Here is a 26,635-nt window from a genome sequence, read left to right on the forward strand (position 1 = left end):
AGACTAGTAGAATCCAATTCATAGTCAACAATTTAACGTAAACATTTAACATAAGAAATAAGGCTTACTTGGCTGGCCGACTGACATACCGCGACATCTTCCACTACTAGTCTTCAGAAAGTTTGAAAAATCTTTTAAAAAGAAAATAAACTCTTATAGAGCCTCAAATTTGAGTCTATAACATCCACAAGAATGCCTATTTCCCTCAAATTGTGGCTCTGATACCAACTTGTGACACCCAAATTTTTGCAAAAATTTTAAACTTTTAAAACCCATCTTACATTAAATTAAAACAACTGAAATAGTCATAACATAATCCATATACATAATAATCTTATAAAATAAGTGCGTAAGTAATAATAATAATAAGGTACCAACAAAAATAACTAGTAGTGATGTCCCGGTGCTCCATGTCAAGCCCTAGCCTCTTTAATCTTAACACCTGAAAAGTTATAAGGGAAAACGTAAGCACAAAGCTTAGTGAATTAAAACACAGACATTGTACTAACATTCATATTTACTAACCCTAATCCATTTTCCAATTATAGTTTGATAATAAGGGAAAAGAATGAATCAACGCCAATAATACAAGAAGGACTTGTAGGTTTGGGCCGCACCGGGAATATCCCGTATCACTTGGCCCTAATCACCACACCTCACGATGAATATTACGTTGGTGATCTTACCTACCCACCGCACCGGTAAATCCATATCCTTTGGTGGTGTCCCCATATCCATGATTAGTTACATACATTGCACATGTACGAATTAAAACAATACTTATATAGCATGCTTTTATAATAAATTCAAATAATCACACACGAGCTAACTAGCAAACACAATCATCAATACAACAGTGTGAGAGAACTCACCTTGAGTGAGTAGTATGGATAGCTAAGAATCAAATAATGCTACCAAGCTTGAGTAAACTTAAAAACCCCACCTAAGAAGGACTAACGGTTAGAAAGGAGAAGTAATGAAGCTATGAGTTGAGAAAAGAGTAATCACAGCAAGGTCTCTAAAACAGACCTGCTGTTTAAAACGGATTTACTCCAAAATCTAAAACAGAAATATATCTTTAACTAAATTTTATAGGAAACTATGATTGCTCAGGATTCCACAACTATAAAGAACTCATACTAACTCCAAAAGATGAATTAAATATGAATTTTACAAAATGGTGTATCACTTCTGTCTCCAACAATACAGTCAAGTAATGTTGGCCAATTCTACCTAACATGTGAGTAGAATTCGTCCAAACCAAAATTAATAGAAGTAAAGTACATAAAAATGAAAGTCTCAGAGTTAGAATTGAATACAAAGCATCTCCCAAACTCCAGATATAAAATTCACATTGTGGACAATCATAGCACTAGCAAAAGCTAGTGACTGCCCACTGATATGGAGTGTGGATCCATTCTAACCAATTTATAATTGGCAATAACACCCCATCTTCTCCAGATCTTAAATTCATAATATATGGAACATATAGAAACTTGTAATCACTCTAGATCCTTTTCCAAGCCTTAGAAATGATGAAAACAAAATGACATATCAGAACAGACCCGGATCAGACCTAACAGCAAAGATGCCATTCTTTCCCATAGATACGGTCCTTATAAGTGAGGTTGGCCTTATTAAGAAAGTTATCCAACTCAATTTTTGAACTTTTGGAACTAGTTTGGGGTCCGTTTGAGTTCTAGAGCTCAAGATATGAGTTTTACAAAATGACTACTGATCTGATGGAAAACATAATCGTAGCCACCCGTGATTCATTTTTGGCTTATCCATCCTTCTCCCTTTGAAACACATTTTAAGATGTGTTCATCATCCCAATTTAGTCCCCATAATCATGGTGGTACTAAAAATGGTTAGGTATCATTAGGATTTCATTTTTCCACAAGATTGTAATAACAATCAACATGAAAATGAACATAAAGCACATAAAATCACCATTGTCCCTTTTAGGGTTTCCATGATCTTTTGCCACATGTAATACCTTAGATCCATCATCCACCATATATGGGGTGAATATAGGACCTTGAGATGATGTATAACATAAAATTACAAATCAAATAAGAAGGAGAAGAAGTGAAGATGAAATCATAAAATTAGAACAAGGTTATGAATCAAGTTGTAAGAAATGATAAGGAGGTTCATACCAATATGAATCAAGGATGGAAATGAACAAGAATTAAGCTCCAAACAACATCCCCTTGGATTCTCTTGATCCCAAAGCGATAGAGGACAATTTTAGAGAGAGAGAGGGGGGGTTTAGAGTGTTTTTGTTGTGTGTGTTCTAAATGACTCAATTAACACATTAACTACTATTTACTAGATGGACTTTGCAAATAGGCTCATAGTCCATGGACTTCAATAAAAGGAGTTTACAAGATGATAAAAAGAGTCCAATAACATAAGAAATCAGACATTGGTTAAATAAATTAACCCAAGGTTACAAGGATAATTAAATTAAAATAACCAAAAGTACCGAGAAAAACCGGGGCGTTACAGATGAGGGCTTTGATGATTTTCATATTCGCTATGTCGGGGGTTTTAGGGTGATATTGGAGTTCAAGACAAAGGAAGCATGTAAAAACTTTATGTCAAATGATGCAATTGATCATTAGATCATTGGGAAGCGTGCATGGGATAGGAATTTTATTCCTACGGATCGGATTGTATTGGTAGATATTGAAGGAGTTCCTATACGTGGTTGGAGTAAATCGACATTTAGGAAGATTGTGGCCAAATGGGGAACTATTTGTTCATCTTGATGATAGGTTAGGTAAAGACATTTACAAGAATCGTGTTTGTATTTTGACTAGTTTTTTTGAAATCATTTCGGAGTTAATGTATATTAGAGTGGATGGTGTGGTGTTTCCAATAAGTTTCAAAGAAGCTCCTGGCTGGAATCCTTCGTTCTCATCTGGTCTTAGAAAAAATGACATGGTGTAGATAAGGATCAAATTTTAGTTGAAGAGGGTGGAAGTAATTTTTCACTACATGACAAAGATGAATGTTCAGATGACCCTTGTAACAGTCCGAAATTCAGGTAAGCTTTATAACCCTTCTATTTTGAGAGTTGGCAAGATGAGTCCCTTTAAGTTGTGTGTTGGTTGTGAGTATGCTGGGCGTAATGAGGCGTACGCCGTGCGTACTCATGCTCTTATTTTGAACGCAGACTCGCCCGGGTACGTTGGGCGTACCCAGGGTTACGCTGGGCGTAGTGTGCCCAGATGCAAACCCTAATTTCTGGCTTGTGCACTATAAAAGGAACGCTTAGTCCTTTGTCCCAGCCACCATGCCCTCCTTGAATGAGCCCTTAGAGTGCAGAAATCCGTGTTTAAGCTTGTGTGTGTTCTTGAGCTTGAAGGTACCTTTTTGAGGTGAAGAAGGAAAAGTGGAATCCATTGTTGGAGCTAGAAGTGCAAGAGCAAGAGGAGATCCGAGTTCTACAGTGGTTGGAGATCCCTTTTGAGATAAAAAGCTCAAAGCTTTCCTTTTCCTTCAATAGTTTTGGTTTTTGGACCCATTTTAGGGTTTTTGGTTCAAAGGTGGAGACTTTGTGTGCACTTTGTGTGCAAAGAGTCTCCATAAGCCTAGATCTGGCCTTCCCCAGTGTAATATGTGTTGAGGATTCATACAAATCCAATCTTGGTCATGGATATTGAGTCATGCATGATTTAGGGTCTTAATATGGAAAGAGGAAAGGTGTTTTGAGTGATAGATGATCTTTACAGCCATGCAAGGCTTAAAGGTTTCAAATTTATGGAGTAAGGACCCTTAGAGAAGTCGGATCTGGAATATGAGTTCTTGTCTTAACCATTTAAGACCAAAATACTCAATATGGCTGAACCGGGATTTACATTGGGCGTAATCCCAGTATGCGTAGCTTAGGGGGTGGCGCACCCTGATTCTGTGAAGGCACCGGGTACGCCCAACGTACATGTCTCGTACGCGCAGCGTAACCCACAGGGTTGACTTTTGTTCACTTTTAGGGTTTGGTCAACTTTAGGGTATTTGCGCCATGAGAGGGGTAAAATGGTCTTTTACCCTCCTGAGAGTGCTAAGAGAGGGAATGGTCTAGCCTTGGGAAATGTGTTGATGCCGAGTGTTTATTTCGTATGATTAGGCGGAGGCTAAATCCTATTTTCACCGAGTCCGAGATTTATGAGTTACCGAATTACACGAGGTGAGTCTTCTCACTATACGTTACCTAGAGTGGTATTAAGAGTTGAGCGGAGGGTCTTATGTGCTATGTACGAGATTGTGTGCCATGTATGAGATTATGTTCTATGTGATGTAGGTATGATATATATATATATATATATTTGTATAGACCGGACCGGAGGGTCCAACGATTCAGACCGGACCGGAGGGTCCAACGAGACAGACTGGGCCGGAGGGCCCAACGAGCTATGATCGGACTAGAGGGTCCAACGAGCTACGGGACTGGAGGGTCCCGCTTAGACACATCGACCGGAGGGTCGTACAGTAGCCTCGAGTGGCATATGTGTTGTATGTGGTATTTTGGGGAACTCACTAAGCATTTATGCTTACAGTTATTGCGTTATGTGTTTCAGGTACTAGCGAGGACCGTGGAAAGGCGCCGGCGTGACCCGTTCACACAGAGAGGAGATTTGATTTGTAATCTTGGGATATGTTTTGATTTGATAACTATTGTGGAATACTTTTTGAGAATATTTTATATATAAATTTGGTTGTTGAAAAATGAAAATTTTGCTTTGAAAATATCAACGTTACAAGTTGGTATCAGAGCCTTGGTTTGAGGGACTCAGATGCACCTTCGGGTGTATCTAAACTTAAACTGGGGATTTGAGAAATTTTCAACAATAAAACTAAATTTTCTAAAAAGAGTAAGAGGTTTAGAGACAACCAGAGCGGAACAGTGTGTCCGGTCAGTCAGCGCCCGAACAGTGAATCCCTAAAATACCCTTACATTATGTGTTATGAGATATGATATGTTATGTTATGCATGCTAGAGTAGGCTAGGTATTCATATTAGGACTAGAGTGGCATGATTTGTGATGCCTTAGCCTAGGAGATTACTGCTGCTATGAGATGCCTTGAGAGTGAGTAGGTAGCAGTTAGGAGCTCATGAGAGGTCTACCGGAGGGTAGACAATGCATAGCGAGAGTAGAGTACTTGCGATCCGGGATCCAAGGAGGAGGACTTGTGGTGAATGCTAATGTTGTGTGGTCGGTAGTATAGGGCCCATACTACTGATGACACCGGATAAGTGAGCAGTCCAAGTAAGAATCCTTAGGATACTGGAGGACGAGTAGGCTTGCGTTATCGAGTACGAGTATGCTCGATCGAGTCTCTGATGTTTTTATGTTTTTTTTCAGAGATATTATGGTTGGGACACGACACACACCTGGGAGAAGCGGTGTCAGCGACGAGGAGATCCGTCGGTTGATTCATGAGAAGGTGGCTGCGGCCATATGGGCTGAGATACCAGAGATGTTTGGGTCTATCAAGACCACGTTGATTGAGAATTTTGATGAGCGGCATTCCGCTCTTACTGATGCTGTTGTTGCAGCAGCCACCGCAGCCGTCGCGGCTGCCAGGCCGTAGGGGGGAGATTCGTTGCTGTATCGGGAGTTCAGCAACACGAAGCCACCCGAGTTCGATGGGACACAGGATCCGATTACTGCTATGAGATGGATTGCAGATTGTTGAGGGATGCTTTTACACTTGTTCGTGTCTGGAACATTTGAGAGTGCGGTTCGCGCTGAACCAGCTTCGCTTGGGGGCGAAGGACTGGTGGAAGTTCGTGTCAGCAAATTTCTCCCCAACTGAGCTTACTGTGGTGACCTTGGAAAGGTTTACCACCATGTTTTGTGATGAGTAGGTTCCCCCTATGGAAAGGGAACGACTGGCTCACGAGTTTTTGACCCTCAAGCAGGGTACTGATTCAGTTACTGTGATTACGCAGAAGTTTCATGATAGGGCGATGTTTTTCCCTGAGTAGGTGTCTACCGAGTAGGCTCGCATGAGCCGGTATCTGAGTGTACTGAGGAGAGATATTCGGGAGTTCGTGGAGAACTCGACCTACCGGATATTTTCCGAGCTCCAGGTAAATTCTCGGAAGAGTGAGATAGAGCTGGAGACTCAGGCCAGGGAGGAGGCGGAGTCTCAGGGGAAGGATCGGGGGCCGGCACAGTCTCAGCCGGTAGCCAAGCGGGTCAGGCCCACTGATTCGAGATCTAGGAGCACGAAGGGCCGCACTTGTGGGAAGTGCGGCAAGAGTCACGAGGGGTCGTGCAGAGTGGGAGTATGCTACAAGTGCGGGAAGGAGGGGCATATCGCGAGGGATTGCCCCAAGGGATTTTCTGTTTGCTTCCATTGCAACCAGACCGGCCATCGGAAGGCCGAGTGCCCTCAGCTACATCAGGGATCAGCGCAGGGATCTGTGCCTGCTGCTAGGGCAACCGAGGTTCGGCCAGCAATGATCAAGGCACCGAAGGCTCGCGAGAGAGCCTTCCCGTTGACAACGGAGGAGGTCCGCGCATCACCCGACGTTGTTGGCTGGTATGTATTCTTCTCTCTATTTAATTTGAGTCTAAGATATTATGCTTATATTATGATATGCGTGGGTACCTTTTTTGTGAATTCTGTACCTGCCTTAGTGCTATTTGACTCGGGACCGAGTCGATCTTTTGTGTCGTTAGCTTTTAGTCGTCATATCAGTATTTGTCGAGAGGCATTGAGTCGACCTTTGCGAGTTTCTATAGCTAATGAGCGAGCGGTGTACGCCATGGAGGTGATTCGAGGATGTAGACTTGAGATCTTCGTTGTGGGGTTCCCGATCGATCTAGTCTCGATTGCGATGGGGGACGTATGTGTCATAGTGGGAATGAATTGGTTGAGCCAATTTGGAGCTATTATAGACTGCGAGCGTCAGTTGGTGACGATTTGAGACCCTAGTGGGGGTGTACATACGGTGTACAGTGAGGGTAACCGTACTGAGTCAACATTTTGTTCGGCTGCTAGGGCGAGGCAGAGTTTACATCAGGGCTGTAGGGGTTTGTGGCCTATGTGGTGGACACCAGAGCAGCCGCTAGGAGGCCAAGTTCGATTGATGAGGTCCCGATTGTGTAGGAGTTCCCTGATATTTTCCCCGAGGAGTTGCCAGGTGTGCCTCCCGAGAGGCACGTGGAGTTTCATATCGACTTGGTACCGGGGCGGCACCTATTTCCAAGGCACCCTATCGCCTTACGCCGCTCGAGATGTAAGAGTTATCCTCGCAGCTTCAGGAGCTACCGGGAAAGGGGTTTATTAGACCGAGTAACTCACCTTGGGGAGCGCCGATCCTTTTTGTCAAGAAAAAGGATGGTTCACACCGGATGCGCATTGAATACCGGGAGTTGAACAAGTTGATGGTCAGGAACTGTTATCCGTTACCGAGGATCGACGATCTGTTCGATCAGTTGCAAGAAGCGTATTGGTTCTCCAAGATAGACTTGAGGTCGGGATATCACCTGATGAGATAGTGCTTCACACGACAGAGCAGATACAACAGGTCAGAAAAAGGTTGTTGACCGCTCAGAGTCGCTAGAAGAGTTGTGCGGATAGGCGACGATCCAAGCTCGAGTTCCAGGTCGGGGATTTAGTGCTCGTGAAGTTATCTCCTTGGAAAGGAGTGATCCGATTCAGGAAGAGGAGCAAGTTGGGGCCCCCGTATACTAGGCCGTTTAGAGTGATCGAGAGGGTGGGCAGGGTAGCGTATCGCTTGGAGCATCCTGTGGATTTGGACCAGATTCATGATACTTTCCACATGTCGCAACTAAGGAAGTGTATAGCCGATGAGTCGGTAGTGGTACCACTGGTGGATATCCAGGTGGAAGCAAGTTTGAATTATGTCGAGAGGCTGATTGCAATCTTGGATCGGAAGATCAAGGTTTTGAGAAACAAGGAGGTGCGCTTAGTTCAGGTTCAGTGGTAGAATCGGAGGGGGTTCTAGCTAACTTAGGAGCCGGAGTCAGAGATGCGGGAGTAGCATTCGGAGTTGTTTTCAACATGAGACTTCAAGGGGGAAGTCTGGTTCTAGTGGGGGAGAATTGTAACAGCCCGAAATTCAGGTATCCTTTATATCCCTTCTATTTTGAGAGTTGACAAGATGAGTCCCTTTAAGTTGTGTGTTGGTGGTGAGTATGCTCGGCTTAATGAGGCATATGCCACGCGTACTCACGCACTTATTTTGAACGCGGACTCGCCTGGGTACGTTGGGCGTACCCAGGGTTACGCTGGGCGTAGTGTTTCTAGATGCAAACCCTAATTTCTGGCTTGTGCACTATAAAAAGAACGTTTAGTCCTATGCCCAAGCCACCATACCCCCTTTGAATGAGCCCTTAGAGTGCAGAAATCCATGTTTAAGCCTGTGTGTGTTCTTGAGTTTCAAGGTACCTTTTTAAGGTGAAGAAGGAGAAGAGGAAGCCATTGTTGGAGCTAGAACTGGAAGAAGAAGAGTAGATCCGAGTTCTACAGTGGTTAGAGATCCCTTTTGAGGTAAAAAACTCAAAGCTTTCCTTGTCCTTCAAGAGTTTTGCTTTTTGGACCCATTTTAGGGTTTTTGGTTCAAAGGTGGAGACTTCGTGTGCAAAGAGTCTCCATAAGTCTAGATCTAGCCTTCCCCAGTGTAATATGTGTTGAGGATTCATAAAAATCCAATCTTGGTTGTGGATATCGAGTCATGCATGAGTTAGGTCTTAATATGGAAAGAGGAAAGGTGTTTTGAGTGATAGATGATCTTTACAGCTATGCAAGGCTTAAAGGTTTCAACTTTATGGAGTAAGGACCCTTAAAGAAGTCAGATCTGGAATATGAGTTCTTGTCTTAACCATTTAAGACCAAAATACTCAATATGGTTGAACCAGGATTTACGTTGGGTGTAATCCCAGTACGAGCAGCGTAGGGGGTGGCGCACCCCGATTCTGTGAAGGCACCGGGTATGCCCAGTGTACATGTTTGGTACGCGCAGCGTAACCCACAGGGTTGACTTTTGTTCACTTTTAGGGTTTGGTCAGCTTTAGTATATTTGCGCCATGAGAGGGGTAAAATGGTCTTTTACCCTCCTAAGAGTGCTAAGAGAGGGAATGGTCTAGCCTTGGGAAATGTGTTGATGCCGAGTGTTTATTTCGTATGATTAGGCGAATGCTAGATCTTATTTTCACGGAGACCGAGATTTCCGAGTTACCGAGTTACACGAGGTGAGTCTTCTCACTATACGTTACCTAGAGTGGTATTATGAGTTGACCGGAGGGTCTTATGTGATATGTATGAGATTGTGTGCCACGTATGAGATTATGTGCTATGTGATGTAGGTATGATATATATATATATATATATATTTGTATAGACCGGACCGGAGGGTCCAACAATTCAGACCAGACCGGAGGGTCCAACGAGACAGACCGGGTCGGAGGGCCCAACGAGCTATGGTCGGACCAGAGGGTCCAACGAGCTACGGGACTGGAGGGTCCCGCTGAGACACATCGACCGAAGGGTCATACAGCAGCCTCGAGTGGCGTATGTGTTGTATGTGGTATTTTGGGGAACTCACTAAGCATTTACGCTTACATTTGTTGTGTTATGTGTTTCAGGTACTAGCGAGGACCGTGGAAAGGCGCCGGCGTGACGCGTACAGACAGAGAGGAAATTTGATTTGTGATCTTGGGATATGTTTTGATTTGATAACTATTGTGGAATACTTTTTGAGAATATTTTATATATAAATTTGGTTGTTGAAAAATGAAAATTTTGCTTTGAAAATCTCATCGTTACAACCCTTTTGGTGTTTATGAAACGTTAGAAAAATGGAAAATGAAGATTTAATTGCTGAGAAATTGGAAAAACCAAAAAAAGTTTTCTGTCAGGGGCATTTTTGGAATATTGAGGTAGAAGAACCTGATGCATCTTTTCAGGTTTCGGTTCAGCAAAATGCTGTAAAAAATTCTGCTTTGGTTCTGCAGAATTTTGCTCGTCCAAATGCAACTTCACCAGAACTTGAAGCTTCGTTGCCATCAGCATTTATACAACATACAAATGTTGTTTTTCATGTTGTTGTTTCTATTCTACCTCTTCCATCGAAAGTCTTTCGGAACTGATTTCTGTCTGTACACCTGTGAATGATCTGAAATAGCATAGACCTGAAAATAGTGAAGCACCATTGGGTTTTTCAGGGGGTTTTGGAAGATTGTCGAGAGTGCAAGATTTAGAGGAGGATCTTTCACATCCTCCAGGTTTTTCTGATCCATGCCACTCTAATTTTGGTGGTAATCAAATTATTTCAGATGCTTCTTTTAATAATCAATCATTTCTAATTGAATTGAAAAAAACCATGGACATGGGAGAATCAATGGGCTATGTTATGGAAGGGTGTTTTGAAAGGGTGAAAGAAATTATTGAAGGTCACGGGATGTGTATTAATAATCCATGAATTGTCTTTAATTGAACATTCATGGAGCCGTTTATGTAGATAAGCGAGGGTGGGTTAGAAATTTATGACATCTTCATAAAGTAAATTTTCTAGCCATTCAAGAAACAAAAATGGAAGTTATGGATTTAGTGTTGGTTCGGTTGTTTTGGTGGAATTATTCTTTTATGCATGCTTTTTCTCCATCTCGTGTAGGTTCTGGTGGTATTCTAGCTATTTGGAACCCGCATTTTATTTCTCAGAAACAGGTGATTATTAGTGATTGGTTTGTTGTTGTTGAGGTTGTTTGGTCGCGGTTGGGTTTGGATGTTATGTTTTTTGTTATTTATGAGCCCCAAGGGGCTGTTTGTAAAAGGAATCAGTGGGCTAACATTTTAGAGATGGTTGTTTCTTTTCTAGGAGAGTGTATTTTTATGGGCGATTTTAATGAAGTTCGAGATGAGTCAGAGCGATTGGGGTCTCGTTTTAATTCGATGACTTCTAGATATTTTAATGATTTTATAGAATATGTCGATTTGGTGGATGTTCCTTTAGGAGGGACCAGATTTACTTGGAGCGATTGATGGGGTTCGAAAATTTAGCAAACTCAATAAATTTCTTATCATAGAGGGTTTATTGCATAATTTTCCTCATATGACGGGCTTGGTTTTGGAAAAGAATTTACTAGATCATCGTCTCATTATTTTGATAGAACAACCTGTTGATTACGGTCCTACTCTTTTTCGGATTTTTCACTCTTGGTTTGAATTAGATGATTTTGATGAGATAGTACGTGGCTCTTGGTCGCAATTGGTGGTTGGGTTGGTGGATATGAACCCTTGGTGTAACATCCCCCTCTGGCATGTATCACAATATTGTCCACTTTAGGCTCCCTGTACGAAAACTTTCTGGGGGGGGGATGTTACAAATGGTATCAGAGATGGTGCACGAGTCGATGTGTTCGACAACGAAGTCGAACCCTATAATGGGCGATGAAGGTGGGTTATACCTGATCCCACATTGGCTTGGAAGGAGAATGAAACATTTTTTTAGAGATGAGAATTCAAGTTTTTTTCATGGTATCCTCAATTGTAAGCGATGACAACTTACAATTTAGTCATATTAGGGTTTTACCTGAAACCCTAGCAGCTTAACTATAAATACACCCCTTGACTTCATGAAATCGGCCCTATGCTTTCTTAGAGAACCCTAGCCGACTTCTAGAGCCTCCCTTCTCTCTCTTGTTCTTCCTTGTTGCTAATGGTGTTTGTGACTCCATTAGAGGTGCAACAATTGAGGCACTAAGCTCTTAAAGGTCAAGATCAACAAGCTACAAGAAAATGTATTCTTCTAACTTTGTTTAAGTCATCAATTTCGAAAATTTTATACTAGATTAGGGTTTATGCTTTGGATAATTTATTGCATGTATAAGTTGAGAAAAACCTAGATCCAAAGCATTAGGGTTGCATGTACACCATATGAATGTTGTAGTGCTTAAAACCGATCAGTGGTATCAGAGCTTAAGTGTTTTTTGGTTATATTTGATGACATGGTTAACTGTTCAAAGCAGAAAGCAATCGAACTCTACACTCTGCCAGATGAACTCGACGAGTCTAATGTGGAACTCAACAAGTTGAGTCGTCTGTTGGCAGATTTTTTAGATTTCAAGCTTAAATTAGATTTTTTTGATATGGTAATGAATATGCTCATCTAACTGAAAGATAAATGTCAAATTTTAAGATTATTACAAGATTATATGATATATTAATTATTTGTAAATTTTGATTTGAATTTATCTTACCAAATAAAATTAGATTAGGTCAAACTTTGATAAAGATAAAATTATATGATTATTTTAATTATTTTAAAATTTGATCTAGAAGTTTTGAAAAGTTTCAATACTTGTCCTCAAGTTTTGGAATTTAAAATTTGATTAAAAGGTTTTAATTATGAAATATTATATTCTAAAACCCTAGTGTTTTAAAAGTTTAAAATACAACCCTTATACTATTAGAATATTAAAAGCTTAATACTTATATATATGTATAAGATGAGGCAGTCTTGCCGTTAGTAGGCCTCATTCACGAAGCCGATCTATAAGGGGGGGGGGGGGGGTATAAGGAAACTGCCTATAAAATGACAGTTGAATGGGTGTCCACTCTCACCCACCACTTCATTGATTGGTGAAGGGTCGTTAGCCGAACGGGTAGGATAGGACAACTAATTCTTCATTAATGAGTATAATGAATATTATAAATTAACTAAACGTTTTCATAAATTCCCAATCTTAGTTACTTTAGGAAAATGTGAAAATGATGCTATTCCATGAAATTACACTTTTCACCATGCCAAGTCTTTGGTGGAGCATGTGTGGATAACCGACACACTAACTTGGACTAACAAGGGTGGCAAAGGGTAGCTCGAGAATTATCATAGATCAATGGAGCGTGTGTGGTTAACCGACACATTGATTAGGTGACAAATGAATCGAGAGTGCCAAGCTAATTTGCATGGTTATTCACACCTTGTTTGTGATCCTCGGTATCCCAGTCACAAACTTGAAGGGCATAATCGAGATTAAACATGTCATTGAACAGTTCAATGAATCTCAAAAGAATCTAGGAATTTTATTTCATTTAAAACCTAATTCTTCATTTTGTTTTTTTGTGGTGGAATTGGTAAATCGTCATTTACCTACCTTCAAATATTTGCAATTGGATTTCGGCATCTCTCTTCCAGATTGTAAAATATTGTGTTGGGTACTAGCCTTAATATTTCATTTGGGTGTTATATTAAGGATTCTTTATCTAATCTAAACTTTGTTCTTTTTCTTTTCAAATGTCTGGACCAAACAACATTTCTAGCTCGAAATCCAACTCATCTAGCTCATTTTCTTTCATGAACATTTGTGCGAGGGTCACCTTTGATGGATCCAACTTCAATGACTAGATTCGCAACATTCGAATGGCATTACGCTATGAAGAAAAGGAATATGTTCTCGACAACCAACTCAACGGGATCAATGAAACTAAATCTACTCCTAAACAGATAGCTGAGTATAAGGCCCATGAGAAGGACGCAACAAAGGTGTCATGTATCATGGTCACCACTATGACTCCTGCGCTCCAACAGTTTTACGAGGACTATTGGCCTTATGAGATGTTGCAAGAATTAATGGAAAGGTGCCATCGAAGTGCACGTCAAGAGAGGTACGAGATTGTTTCCTCGATAATCATGACCAAGATGAAGGATGGAGAGTCCATCACGAGCCACTTGTAAAGGATGCAAAGGTATGTGGATCGATTGCTCAAGTTGAATGTCAACTTTGACGAAGAGTTAGCGATTGATATAATCCTACACTCTTTACCTCCTTGTTACAACGAGTTCAAGATGACTTACCATATGAACAAGGAGGAGGTCACCTTGAGTAAACTTCAAGGTCTGTTGAGAACTGTTGAAAGTGGACTCAAAGACAAAGTGGTCATGTCTACTCCTACTACCACTACTACCCCAGTCCTGGCTATTGGAATAGGGAAGGGGAAAAATAGGAAATCTCCCTCTAAGAATCACAAGGGAAAGTCTCATGATGGATCTACTTCGAGTGGATCCAAAGGAAAAGGTGGTTATGCTGCTCCTTCATCTAATCCAAAAGAAGCAGAGTGCTTCTATTGTCATAACGAAGGGCGTTGGAAACGAAGCCGACATAAGTATCCGTAGGACATCAAGGATGGGAAACTAAAGCCCACTTTCGCAAGTATTTACACGATTCAATCTAATAACTCATCACATGCTAGTTCTTGGGTCCTTGATACAGGATGTGGGTTTCACATTTGTTCTGATTTGCAGGGTCTAAGAAGAAGTAGGGATGTGGAGCATGGGAAGATGAACTTGATCATGGGGAATAGGAGAGCGTCGCCTGTCACCAGGATTGGAGTTTATTCTTTAGTGCTTAGTAGTGGGTTAGGATTAGATTTGAACAATTGTTGCTACTCGTCAGAAATGGCGAGGAATATTATTTATTTTCATGGTTTGTAGAGACAAGGTTTTAGATTTTCATTTAATAATGAAGTTCGTTCTGTTAATGTTTTCTATAATGGTACTTTTTTATTTTGAAGCATTGCCTTGTAATGGTATATATGAAACTATGATGGTTGTAGACAACTTAGGAAATAATGTGTTGCATATTGATTCATCCAATGGTTTGGACAAGGCATGCTTGTGGCATTGTCATCTTGGACATGTAAACAAGAAACACATAGCCCAAATCCAAAAGGATGGAGTCTTAGAGTTGTTTGACCTAAAGTCAGATGACACGTGTGAATCTTGTTTGCTTGGAAAGATGACTAAATCACCTTTCGCTGGTACTTGTGAAATAGGTGAGGGATTATTGGATCTCATACACACAGATGTGTGTGGGCCCTTTAGATCCACCACAAGGGATGCTAACCACTTCTTTGTAGCTTTCACCGATGATTATAGCAGATATGGATATATCTACTTTATCTAGCCCAAGTTGGAAACTTTTGAAAGTTCAAAGAGTTTAAGCAAGAAGTGGAGAATCAATTGGGCAGGAAGATAAAGATGCTCAGATCTGATAGGGAAGCCATGGGGTTCCCTGAGTCTGTAAAATGGAAAGAGGCGATGGAAAGCGAGATTTAGTCCATGTATGATAATCAAGTTTGGAACTTGGTTGACAATGTAACTAGTCGTAAGACGGTCGGGTGCAAATAGATCTTCAAGAAGAAGACCAACATGGATGGGAATGTGCAGATGTTTAAGGTACGACTGGTTACGAAGGGCTTTACTCAAACCACGGGGGTTGACTATGATGAGACCTTCTCACCTGTGGCCAAGAGCAAGTCTATTAGGATTATGTTGGCTATCGATGTGTTTCATGATTATAAAATTTCGTAGATGGATCTCAAAACTTCTTTCCTTAATGGGAAGCTGACTAAAGATGTTTACATGTGTCACCCAGAAGGTTTTGTGGATGCCAAATACCCCAATAGAGTATGCAAGGTTGAGAAATCCATTTATGGATTAAAGGAAGCATCTCGCAAATGGAATCTTTGTTTCGATGAAAAAGTCAAAGAGTTTGGATTTTCGAGAAATGAGGATGAGTCCTACGTATATATGAAGGCTAATGGGAGTATAGTTAGCTTTCTAGTTTTGTATGTGTATGACATGATGGGTTTTGGTCATAAGAACATCCTATGTGCTCATACAAACCCTAATGCTTGGATCTAGGTTTCTCTATTGTACATGCAAGTTATCCAAGACTATAAACCCTAATTCTAGCATTCAAGTAATCATATTAACATGAGAATAGGTTTAAGATCATACCTTGATTGTTATGTAGCAATAACAATCTCAATTCCTCCTTGTATTGACTTTAGAAAGCTTAGAGTCACAAATGTCACTCCTCTAATGGTTCACAAACACAAAGAGCAAGAGGATGAAGAGGAGAGAGGATGGAGGCTGCCCAAAAAAACATGTGAAACCCTAGAAGGATGCTTAGCCACGTTTTTGGGTCATAAGGGTTCTATATATAGTGAGGCTATTAGGGTTATCTAATAAGGAAACCCTAATTTGGATGTTTATGCTCTAAGCAACCCATGGACTCCTTTCCTAAAGGCCTTGGACGATATCTTATGGGTTTACCCATAGAATTCGTCCACTCCTTAATATAAGACAATCCATTGCCCAAATTGCAATTATCTTATAATTACAATTCCAGTCCCTTAAGTTTAATTAATCTCTTTTAGTCACAAAACTAATTACCAATTAATTATTGACTAATATTAATTAAACAATATGATTTCCCCTTTAATATATTATTCTCATAATATATTAATAAATCATATTTAATCCTTTCTCTCCATAATTCATCCTATCAAGTTGCTTTGGTGAAGGCAACCCAAAAGGACCATGCACCATCGGGTCAAGTACATACCAAAATAGTTATGGACTTAGACACTAATCCAACAGTCTCCCACTTGGATAAGTCTAATAAATATTATGCTTATGACTTCAGATCCTGATCTGCAATCGTAGCTTTCCAAAGCCAATGTCAACTCTGATCCTATTAGATACGCGTGTCCTTTAGATAAGGGATCATATATTCCTCCATTCTAGATATCGTATGAGACATGATTTCAAATCATCCTCTTTTTACTATTTCTCGATTCTCGATTTATGACGACTGACTAATTGAATAAATCAAATTAGCCCTACCCGGCCGAGCATTTACGCTTGTCATCACTAAATCATCGAGGGGCCCAAAGTTATCGCTTTTTATCTTACTTTGGATAAAAGGAATGGATAAACTTTGATACAATGCTTGCTTGTACTCACTCACCGAATCACACACAACAATATGTTTTATGACACCAAGTTACTGGTGCGTTTGCATATTATCAATGTGCTACCGATTTGCAAGATACAACTCACACATCTCGGTTTCAAGAATATAAGATGTTATCGTCTCACCAATCACTCGTGATACAATTCATGGAGTGATCCAGGTGAGCGTGGGTTTAATCCAATGCTCAAATCTTATTCATAAGCACTCATGAACGTTGCAACAAACATTTACTTATGTCTAATACTCTTTTAGACAATCCACACACCAATTCACGACAGTCTTCATTCATATCTACTTCCAACATATGAACGACTGTGGCCTGTTCGAATAATTTGACTATTCTAAACCAATTAAATTATTCAGGAAGTCGAAACATGCAAAGTGAAACACAAGAATAATACTAATCCCATATGGCCTCAAACCTTTGAGCATAAATAAAACACCTTTTATTTATCACCATATTGATTACTCATCATTTGTCGTTTCGGGTAATCGACTTCTTACTTGAATTATTACACTTGTCCCATGCTCCTAGCATGCACACAATGTTTACCTATGGTTCTTTCTTTGTGAAATAGATCAAATTGAACACATTTCCAATCATACCCATTTCACAACTCCAAATCTTTTTCCATAAGTGAAAGAATATCAAATTCTTGCTACTTATAGAATATGCTAGATTCTAACATTTTATGCAATGATCCTTTCGTAATGTCATTGCACCAAAGTCACAAAGACTATTGCCAATGATATTACAAAGTCCTCTATCAGAGATTGTTACAAGACAATTCCTTAGATATGATGTCTCTCACTCAAAGTACATTCCTTTGAACATCCTTTTGCATAAATGTTTCTAATCTAGACATAGATTTTCAATATGCAATTCCCAATATGGACACGTTTCCATATTTTCCATATGACAACTTATTCTTAATAGAATCTTATCTATTCATAATAATGTCGATATGGTCCATCCAATATGGAAACATTTCCATATTTTTTATATGACAACTCATTCTTAATAGAATCTTTTCTATTCATAATAATGTCGATATGGTCCATCCAATACCATGCTTCCAACTACTCACAAGCAACCAATCCTCGTCGAACTTTAGATTGTCCTTTGATAGTTGTTTAATTATTTTATTCAAATATTAAAGCATTTGCAATCGATCCTATACCCGAACCGTATGGGACACGATGCATAATGTTTTATTTGCTATGTTCTCAAAATTCGAATTGTGAAGAGGAATTCTGTAATCATAATCGAAATTTTAAGAACACACTATGTACCTTTGACTAAATTTATCAACATTTCTCAACCTAAGCCTTTAGATTTGAAATGAAGCATAATATTCTCTCCGTTAATTATAGCAAAACAACTATTCCATCCTTACAACTTTGCAAAGAATGACTCTTGTTTTCTATAATTAATATTGCCACCTTGCAATACCTTTCTTAATAATCATACAATCATAACATTTATGCTCCCACTATCATGATGATTATTATAAAACATAACACTTATGCTCCCACTAGCTTCAACATGTATTTATAAACATCTTAATTTTCAGAAAAAGAATACCTATTGAATTTCTTAAGTCCATGTTTCTAATACTTAGTGCTTTGATAATCTTTTATCAAAGCTTCTTAAACTTATACCCCTTTGCCTTAGATAGTTCATATGTGTGTCTAAACAATTAAGGCTAATTGCCAAACCTCACAACTCAAATCATGGAAAGGGATACTGTAACCATAATCGAATTTGAGAATGCAATTTTACAATCACTATCCTTTTAAAATCTTTCTTAGTGAAAGCATTTCCTCACAATCATTTTCATGAAGGAGGAAATCTTATGACACTTAGATTTAAATGGTGTATGTGTTCCTATCCTTGTGAATTTGTTAAAACCAAAGTTTACGACAAATTCAAACTCATATGGACCGAACTTTCTTAATCTTGATTTCTTGCCTTATGGTAGCACAGCTGCCCACCATGTCTTCCAAGTAGTTAAGCAGTTCACCTTTGCCTATCAAAGTACTTTCCATTGATCAAGGTCCTTGCCTTTTGTGCATTCAAACGAGAACTCATATGACTCATATGCACAATTAACTCAATTGGAATGGCATAGAAAACAAAATAGTGTCAACACGATAGGTTGTAAACCTCAACTCGTGTGCTGGTGATGATCGATAAGGTTTATTTGATTTGTTCTTGAAACCTTTCAAGACCATTAAGACTCCCACTGACTCCTTGACATATAAGATTCTCTTGTCAATAAACATTTCTTGACAACCAAATATTCAAGAGTTAGTTTAGTTTTTATTAAAACATAACACTTCATAAAATGTTCCTAGTTGGTCTTTGTCTTATCCAAGACATCACAACTTTCCATATTTGATGAATGTTAAAAAGACTTCTTAATACTTGTCACTTATTGCCACAATTTTAACTTTAAGACTTGTTATTGGAACGAAGTATGATTGACTTTTTGATTTAACCATTTCTTCAATTCTTGATATCTCTTCTTAGACATACAGTTGTACTAAGACTCATTTAGAGGATCAATTGAGATGTGGTTCTTAATCATTAAGACCTATCATAACGCATAAAAGGTACTCTCCCTTCTTCTTAGAATGGAGAAACTTTTATCTTTCTGCCTACTTGATTCTTCTTATTCGTTTTGCTATTGATTTAAACTTTTTCAATCAATTCAGAATTACACTTAATCTTGTAAGTATAATCACATTTACTAAACCTTTAGTAAATTATGACGGATATCTTTGTTACTTTTATGGTGGACTTGATCAATACACAACTTTGTGTACTCAATCTCCTTGTCCTTCACTTGAAACTTTGTCAATGAATTAGTCTAATTTCCAAATATGAAATTTCTCATTCTTCGTTCAACCAAGTTGCATGATTCCAAATTTCTGTCCAATTGAAACTTGGGCAATGAGAAACTCTCCCTATTTGGTAAACTCTCGACTTTTCCATAAACACCATAAATAAGAATCATATCCATTTGCTGTAGAAATATGCAAACACCAATTTTCATAACGATTTCATTGCAAGGAAATAAACAAATAAATAAGTCAAACGAAAATTTGTTTTATTTATAAAAGCAGCGGAAAACATTTGTCCTTACAATGCAAAATCCATTGAAAACTATGTATTTCAAAAGGAAAATTTCTAACAACTCTATCATAACTATCTAAGCTCAAAATCTAATCTTCAAATTTATGCGATCGAGATCCATTTCTTTGTGATTAGACTCATCTTGCTCTATTTCATCAAGGTTCCTCTCCTTTCATCGATCCTACAAAACATTTAAATGCAATCTTATCACATTATGTATCATGAATCAACGAATAGGAACTTAATCGAGTTAGATAGTGGATTTTGCCTGAAGCGCAACCATACACTTTGACTCTCCCATCTTCTAGACTCTTCAGGCTCTTTGGACAGACTTGTATCCAACGCCCTTTCTTTTGGCAGCAAACGCAGGTTGGTTCTCCTAGAACATCCTCGGAAGCATGGTCGGTTGACTTTCCCAACAAATACGCTCCATTGCTTCGCCAAATCATTTCTGATTCAGCAGTTGTCATCATGATCCATCATATAATACTTTCTTTTGAACTCATTATATGATTCAGGAAGTGACTGCAGAACCCAATTCACAGCCAACTCATCTGGAAATGACACACCCAACATTATCAACCTATCAATGTATGATTTCATTCCTAGAACGTGGGCACACACGGGTTTACCATCTTCATGTTTCATTTCCAATAGGGCTTTAGTGATATTGAACCTTTCAATTCTTCGATCTTGTGGGTTAGGGAGAACAATTTGAGGAGGTGGAGGAAGTGAAGCATATTTCTTGTTCCTCGATCAAATCGTGGAATACCATCTTCAGTTGGAATGCTTGTTCCACGGGATTTGGGAAGACCATAGTTGTCGAACTTTGACATCTACAACACGGGAGAAAACGAATTCAAGTTAGTTGATTGATTGAGTCCTTAGTAAATCACCCAAATGAGATACTAACGCTAGGACCCAACACAATATTCTACAACTCGGGAGAGGGATGCCGTAACCCAAACTGCAGAACATTTGAAGGTAAGTGAATGACAATTCACTAATTTCCACCATGAAAAAACGAAAAAGAAATTTAAGTTTTAAATATATGAAAACTCCTAGATCCTTTGAGATTCATTGAACATTTCAATGGCATGTTTAAATCTCGATATGCCCCTCTTGTTTGTGATTGGGATGCCGAGGATCACAAAGCGGGTGTGAATAACCATGCAAACTTACATGGTGCCCTCACATGTTACAGTCACCTATTCGATGTGTCGGTAAACCACACACACTCCACCGAACTATGAGAAACATTGAGTCACCCTTTGCTACCTTTGCTTAGAACCATTTAGTGTGCTGGTAAACCACACACGCTCCACTAACGTCTTCGTAAGGGCACAAAATGTAATTTCATGGAATTGCATCAATTCACTTTGCCTAAGTAACTAAGATTGGGAATTTCCAAAACATTTAGTTACTTTTGTACTTCATCATACTTATAATGGAAGGTTTCGTCCTATCCTATCCGTTCGGCTAACGACCCTCCACTAGTCAAGAGTGCGGTGGGTAAGAGTAGATACCCATTCAATCGCCATATTATAGGCAATTTACTCAAACACCCCTTATAGACCAGCTTCTTGAATGAGGCCTACTAACGGTAAGACTGAATTTTACTCATAACTATATATAATGTTAGACTTTTAATGTTATATATAGTATAGGGTGTATTTTACACTTTTAAAATACTAGGTGGTCAAATTTAACAATTATACTTTTAATTCAATTAAATTGTAAACCTAAACTTTTATGGATTTATTAAACCTCTTTTAATTATACACCTTAATTAATTAATAAAACCACAATGGTGTGATTTGAACTTTTCAAAACATTACTAGGGTTTTAGAATTTAACATTCCTAATTAAACCTTTTAATCAACTTTTAAATTCCAAAACTTGAGGGCAAGTTTTGAAACATTTCAAAACATTAGGGTTAGAATTTAAATATACATCAAAATTAAACTTTTAATCAAAATTTAAATTCCAAAACTTGAGGGCAAGTTTTGAAACCTTTTTCAAAACATTAGGGTTTCAACCATTTAAATTTCAAAACAACAAAACTTGGGTTCAAATTTAAACTATAAAACCTAAAGGGGAAAATATGAAACTTTTCATAACAACAAGGATCAAATAAAAAATAATCTTAATTAACATTTAATCACATAATTATCCATATTTGATTTATTTAATGACTTCTTGCAAAACAATTTACCAATTTAATCAAAATAATTAATCAATTATCACATAAGGAAACAAATATTTTATTAATTGATAAATATCTTTAATTAGATCAAGAATATAGTCATATATATATATCAAAAAATTGGATTTATATTGATCTAATACGATACGACAAGTATCCTTAAGCAAAAACAGCAAGAAATCTCGGTTTTCCCTCCATCTGACCAGCCGACTCGTCGAGTCAGCTTGAACTCGGCGAGTTCATCTATGGACTCGGCGAGTTCAGCCCCCAGAAACCCAAAAATCGAATTTTTCAATCATACAAAGCATCAATACAATAGAAACCAATCTAGTCTCTGATACCACTGATGGGTTTTGATCATAAGAACATCCTATGTGCTCATACAAACCCTAATGCTTGGATCTAGGTTTCTCTATTGTACATGCAAGTTATCCAAGAGTATAAACCCTAATTCTAGCATTCAAGTAATCATATTAACATGAGAATGGGTTTAAGATCATACCTTGATTGTTATGTAGCAATAACAATCTCAATTCCTCCTTGTATTGACTTTAGAAAGCTTAGAGTCACAAATGTCACTCCTCTAATGGTTCACAAACACCAAGAGCAAGAGGATGAAGAGGAGAGAGGATGGAGGCTGCCCAAAAAAATGTGTGAAACCCTAGAAGGATGCTTAGACACGTTTTTGGGTCATAAGGGTTGTATATATAGTAAGGCTATTAGGGTTATCTAACAAGGAAACCCTAATTTGGATGCTTATGCCCTAAGCAACCCATGGACTCCTTTCCTTAAGGCCTTGGACGATTTCTTATGGGTTTCCCCATATAATTCGTCCACTCCTTAATATAAGACAATCCATAGCCCAAATTGCAATTATCTTATAATTACAATTCCAGTCCCTTAAGTTTAATTAATCTCTTTTAGTCACAAAACTAATTACCAATTAATTCTTGACTAATATTAATTAAACAATATGATTTCTCCTTTAATATATTATTCTCATAATATATTAATAAATCATATTTAATCATTTCTCTCCATAATTCATCCTACCAAGTTGCTTTGGTGAAGGCAACCCAAAAGGACCATGTACCATTGGGTCAAGTACATACCAAAATAGTTATGGACTTAGACACTAATCCAACATGACATACTACTCACAGGAAACGACATTTAGAACTTGTAAGATCTTAAGTCCTATCTTAGGAAGTGTTTCTCTATGAAGGATCTAGGGGAAGTTTCTTATATTTTAGGGATAAGAATTTTGAGAAATAGGGGTAGAAGACTGATGGGACTCAGTCAAAGTACTTACTTGGACAAGGTGCTGAAACATTTTAGCATGGAGAATTCCAATAAGGGAGAGTTGCCTATTCAAAGCAATACCAAGCTGAGTAAGACTCAGAGCCCGAATACAGATGATGAGATAGAGAAAATGAGTCGAGTGCCATATGCTTCCACCGTTGGCTCGATCATGTATGCAATGACATGTACTCACCCAGATGTGACCTTTGATTTGAGCATGGTAAGCCGATATCAAGGGAACCCTGGTAGAGCTCATTGGATAGTAGTAAAAAATATTCTAAAGGACCAGCGAAGGACTAAGGATTGGGTCCTTACACTTGGTGGGAGTGATGACTTGAGAGTGACAGGGTATAGGGATGCCATATTTTAGAATGACCAAGATAACTTCCGCTCCCAATCGGGCTGGGTGTTTACCCTAAATGGAGGAGCAGTTACATGGAAAAGTTCCAAGCAGGAGACCATAGTTCATTCAACGTGCGAATCAGAGTACATAGTAGCACGCGAAACGTCGAAGGAGGCAATATGGTTGAAGATGATGGTTTTACGTTTGGTTTCCTTAAGTGATATTGGAATCTGGTATAAGATGATGTGGTGGCTTTCGTGTTCCATTTTTACCAACACTCTTCCATTCCGAAGGGGTGTAATGCTTCTTTTTTTACTGTGATCCCAAAAATTAGAGACCTGAAAATAACCTTGGATTTTAGACCTATTAGTCTCATTGGGTGCCAATATAAAATTGTTGGTAAAATTTTGGCTAATAGGTTAGAGAGGTGATTGATAGTCTTGTTAGTTCAGAGCTGCCAACCTTTTTGAAAGGAAGACATATTCTTGATGGTCGGTTTCTCCTCAATGAGGTGGTGGCTTGCCGTAAGGCTTATAGAAATCTATTAACGATGTTCAAGGTTGATTTTCAGAAGGCTTATGATTCTCTTTCTTGGGAGTATTTTCTTGAGATTATGTAAATTATGTTGTATTAGGTGTTTAAACCCTTTACTATAATTGGGATGTACTTGACCCGATAGTAGCATGGTCCTCTTGGGTTGCCTTCACCATAGCAACTGATAGGAGAGGTTAATTAATAATTTATTAATATATTATAATAATAATAATATATTAAGTGAGAAATCATTATTTAATTAGTATAGATCAGAAATTAATTTGTGATCAAAAGAGACTGATTAAATATAAGGGGACTGATATTGCAATTATCTAATAGTTGCAAGTTGGGCTTGTGGTTGCCTTGTGGAAGGGGGTGGACGAATTCTATGTGTAGCCCACATAGATTTCATCCATAAGAGTCCTTCTGGAAGGATCTACTGGACTGCTTAAGGCTTAAGCAGTTAGATTACGGTTTTACCTGAAACCCTAGAAGATCAGTTGTAAATACACCCCATGGCTTCATGAAGTTGGCCCTATGCTTTATTAAAGAACCATAGCCGACTTCTAGAGCATCTCTTCTCTCTCTTGTTCTTCCTTCTTTCTATTGGTGTTCGTGACTCCATTAGAGGTGCAACAATTGAGACACTAAGCTCTTAAAGGTTAAGATCAGAAGCTACAAGAAAACGTATTCTTCAAACTTTTTTTAAGTCACCAATTTCGAAAATTGTATGCTAGATTAGGGTTTATGCTTTGGATAATTATTTGCATGTATAACTTGAGAAGAAACTAGATCCAAAGCATTAGTGTTGCATATACACTATAGGAATGTTGTAGTGCTTAAAACCCTCCAGATTATGGGATTGAGTTCTCGATGTTGTGGGTGGATTTTAGAGATGTTGAGATCTGCTAGAGCGTCGATTTTAGTTAACGGATCTCCTACTGGCGAGTTTCAAATACACCGAGGTTTGAGGCTGGTAGATCCCCTCTCTCTATTTTTATTTCTCCTGGCCATGGAGGGTCTTCATGTGGCTTTATCTAGAACTCGGACGGCTAATATCTTTACCGGGATTTCAATTTCTAGGACTGAGTTGTCACACCTTCTTTATGCTGATGATGTCATGATTTTAGCTAATTGGCATCATGAGAATGCAAACCCGTATTATACATATCCTCCGATATTTTTATATGGCTTCGGGTCTTAGAATCAATTTACACAAAAGTAAATTGATCGGAGTTGGGGTTTCTTATAATCAGGTCGTTCAAATGGAAGATATAATTGGTTGTAATCCAACTATGCCTCCTTTCATTCATATAGGTATCCCAATTGGTCAAAATATGTCCCGTATCACTACTTGGGATCCTTTTTTGGATCGGTTTCAGAGTAGATTATCGGTGTGGAAGGCCAACAATCTCTCCATTGGTGGTCGTCTTACTTCGGTCAAGTCTGTTTTGGGTTCTCTCGGAAGTTATTTGATGTTGATGTTCGTGACTCCTCTTTTGGTTATCTCCCCTTTGGAGGCTTTGAAGGCAAATTTTTTCTACGGTGCAAACTTAGATGAGAGACGTGTGCATTCGGTTCGATGAGATATAATCCTTGTGTCTAGAGGAAAGGGTGGATTAGGTGATGACAATTTGTTCTCCTATAACAGAGCTATGGTTTTCCTGCGGTGGTGGCGATTTTATCATTTCCCTAATTTATTATCGGTTCGTTTGATCAAATCTTTTATAGTACAGATGGTGTTTTTAGATGTATAATACTGAAAAGATCTTATTCTGGTCCCTGGTATGGTATTATTTGTATGGTGGGTCAACTCTTGATCTTCATCGTATGTGTATATAAAAGTCAAAGCAAGTCAACTATGTCAAATAAAAGTCAAATAAATAAAATTATTTGATTTAATAATGAAAATTTACATTACTTTATGTGTTTTTTGTTTATGGAATCAAATCCCATACCAAAACCGAAATCAAAGGATGGCCAAAATCACCAGACCGAAATCAGTTTTGGCTGAAATCATTGCGAGGCCGAAGTCAACACGTGAGGTCTCACCTTGGACCACAAACCCTTGGACCGCCAACCCCTAGACCGGAATCTGGACTTCTCAGTTGGAACTATTAGACCGGAATCTTGTAATTTCGGTTAGGATAGGCCGACCTCCCAATGTAGGTGTCACATCAATTATATATATATATATATATATATATATATATATATATATATATATATATATATATATAAACCGAAATCAACCTTTATAATCTCATTTTTTGTCACTTGTAAAATTTCGAATTCTCTCACAAAAC

This window comes from Lactuca saligna, chromosome 3 (genome assembly GCF_052625555.1).
Source record: "Lactuca saligna cultivar CGN05327 chromosome 3, ASM5262555v1, whole genome shotgun sequence".
NCBI lineage: Eukaryota > Viridiplantae > Streptophyta > Magnoliopsida > Asterales > Asteraceae > Lactuca > Lactuca saligna.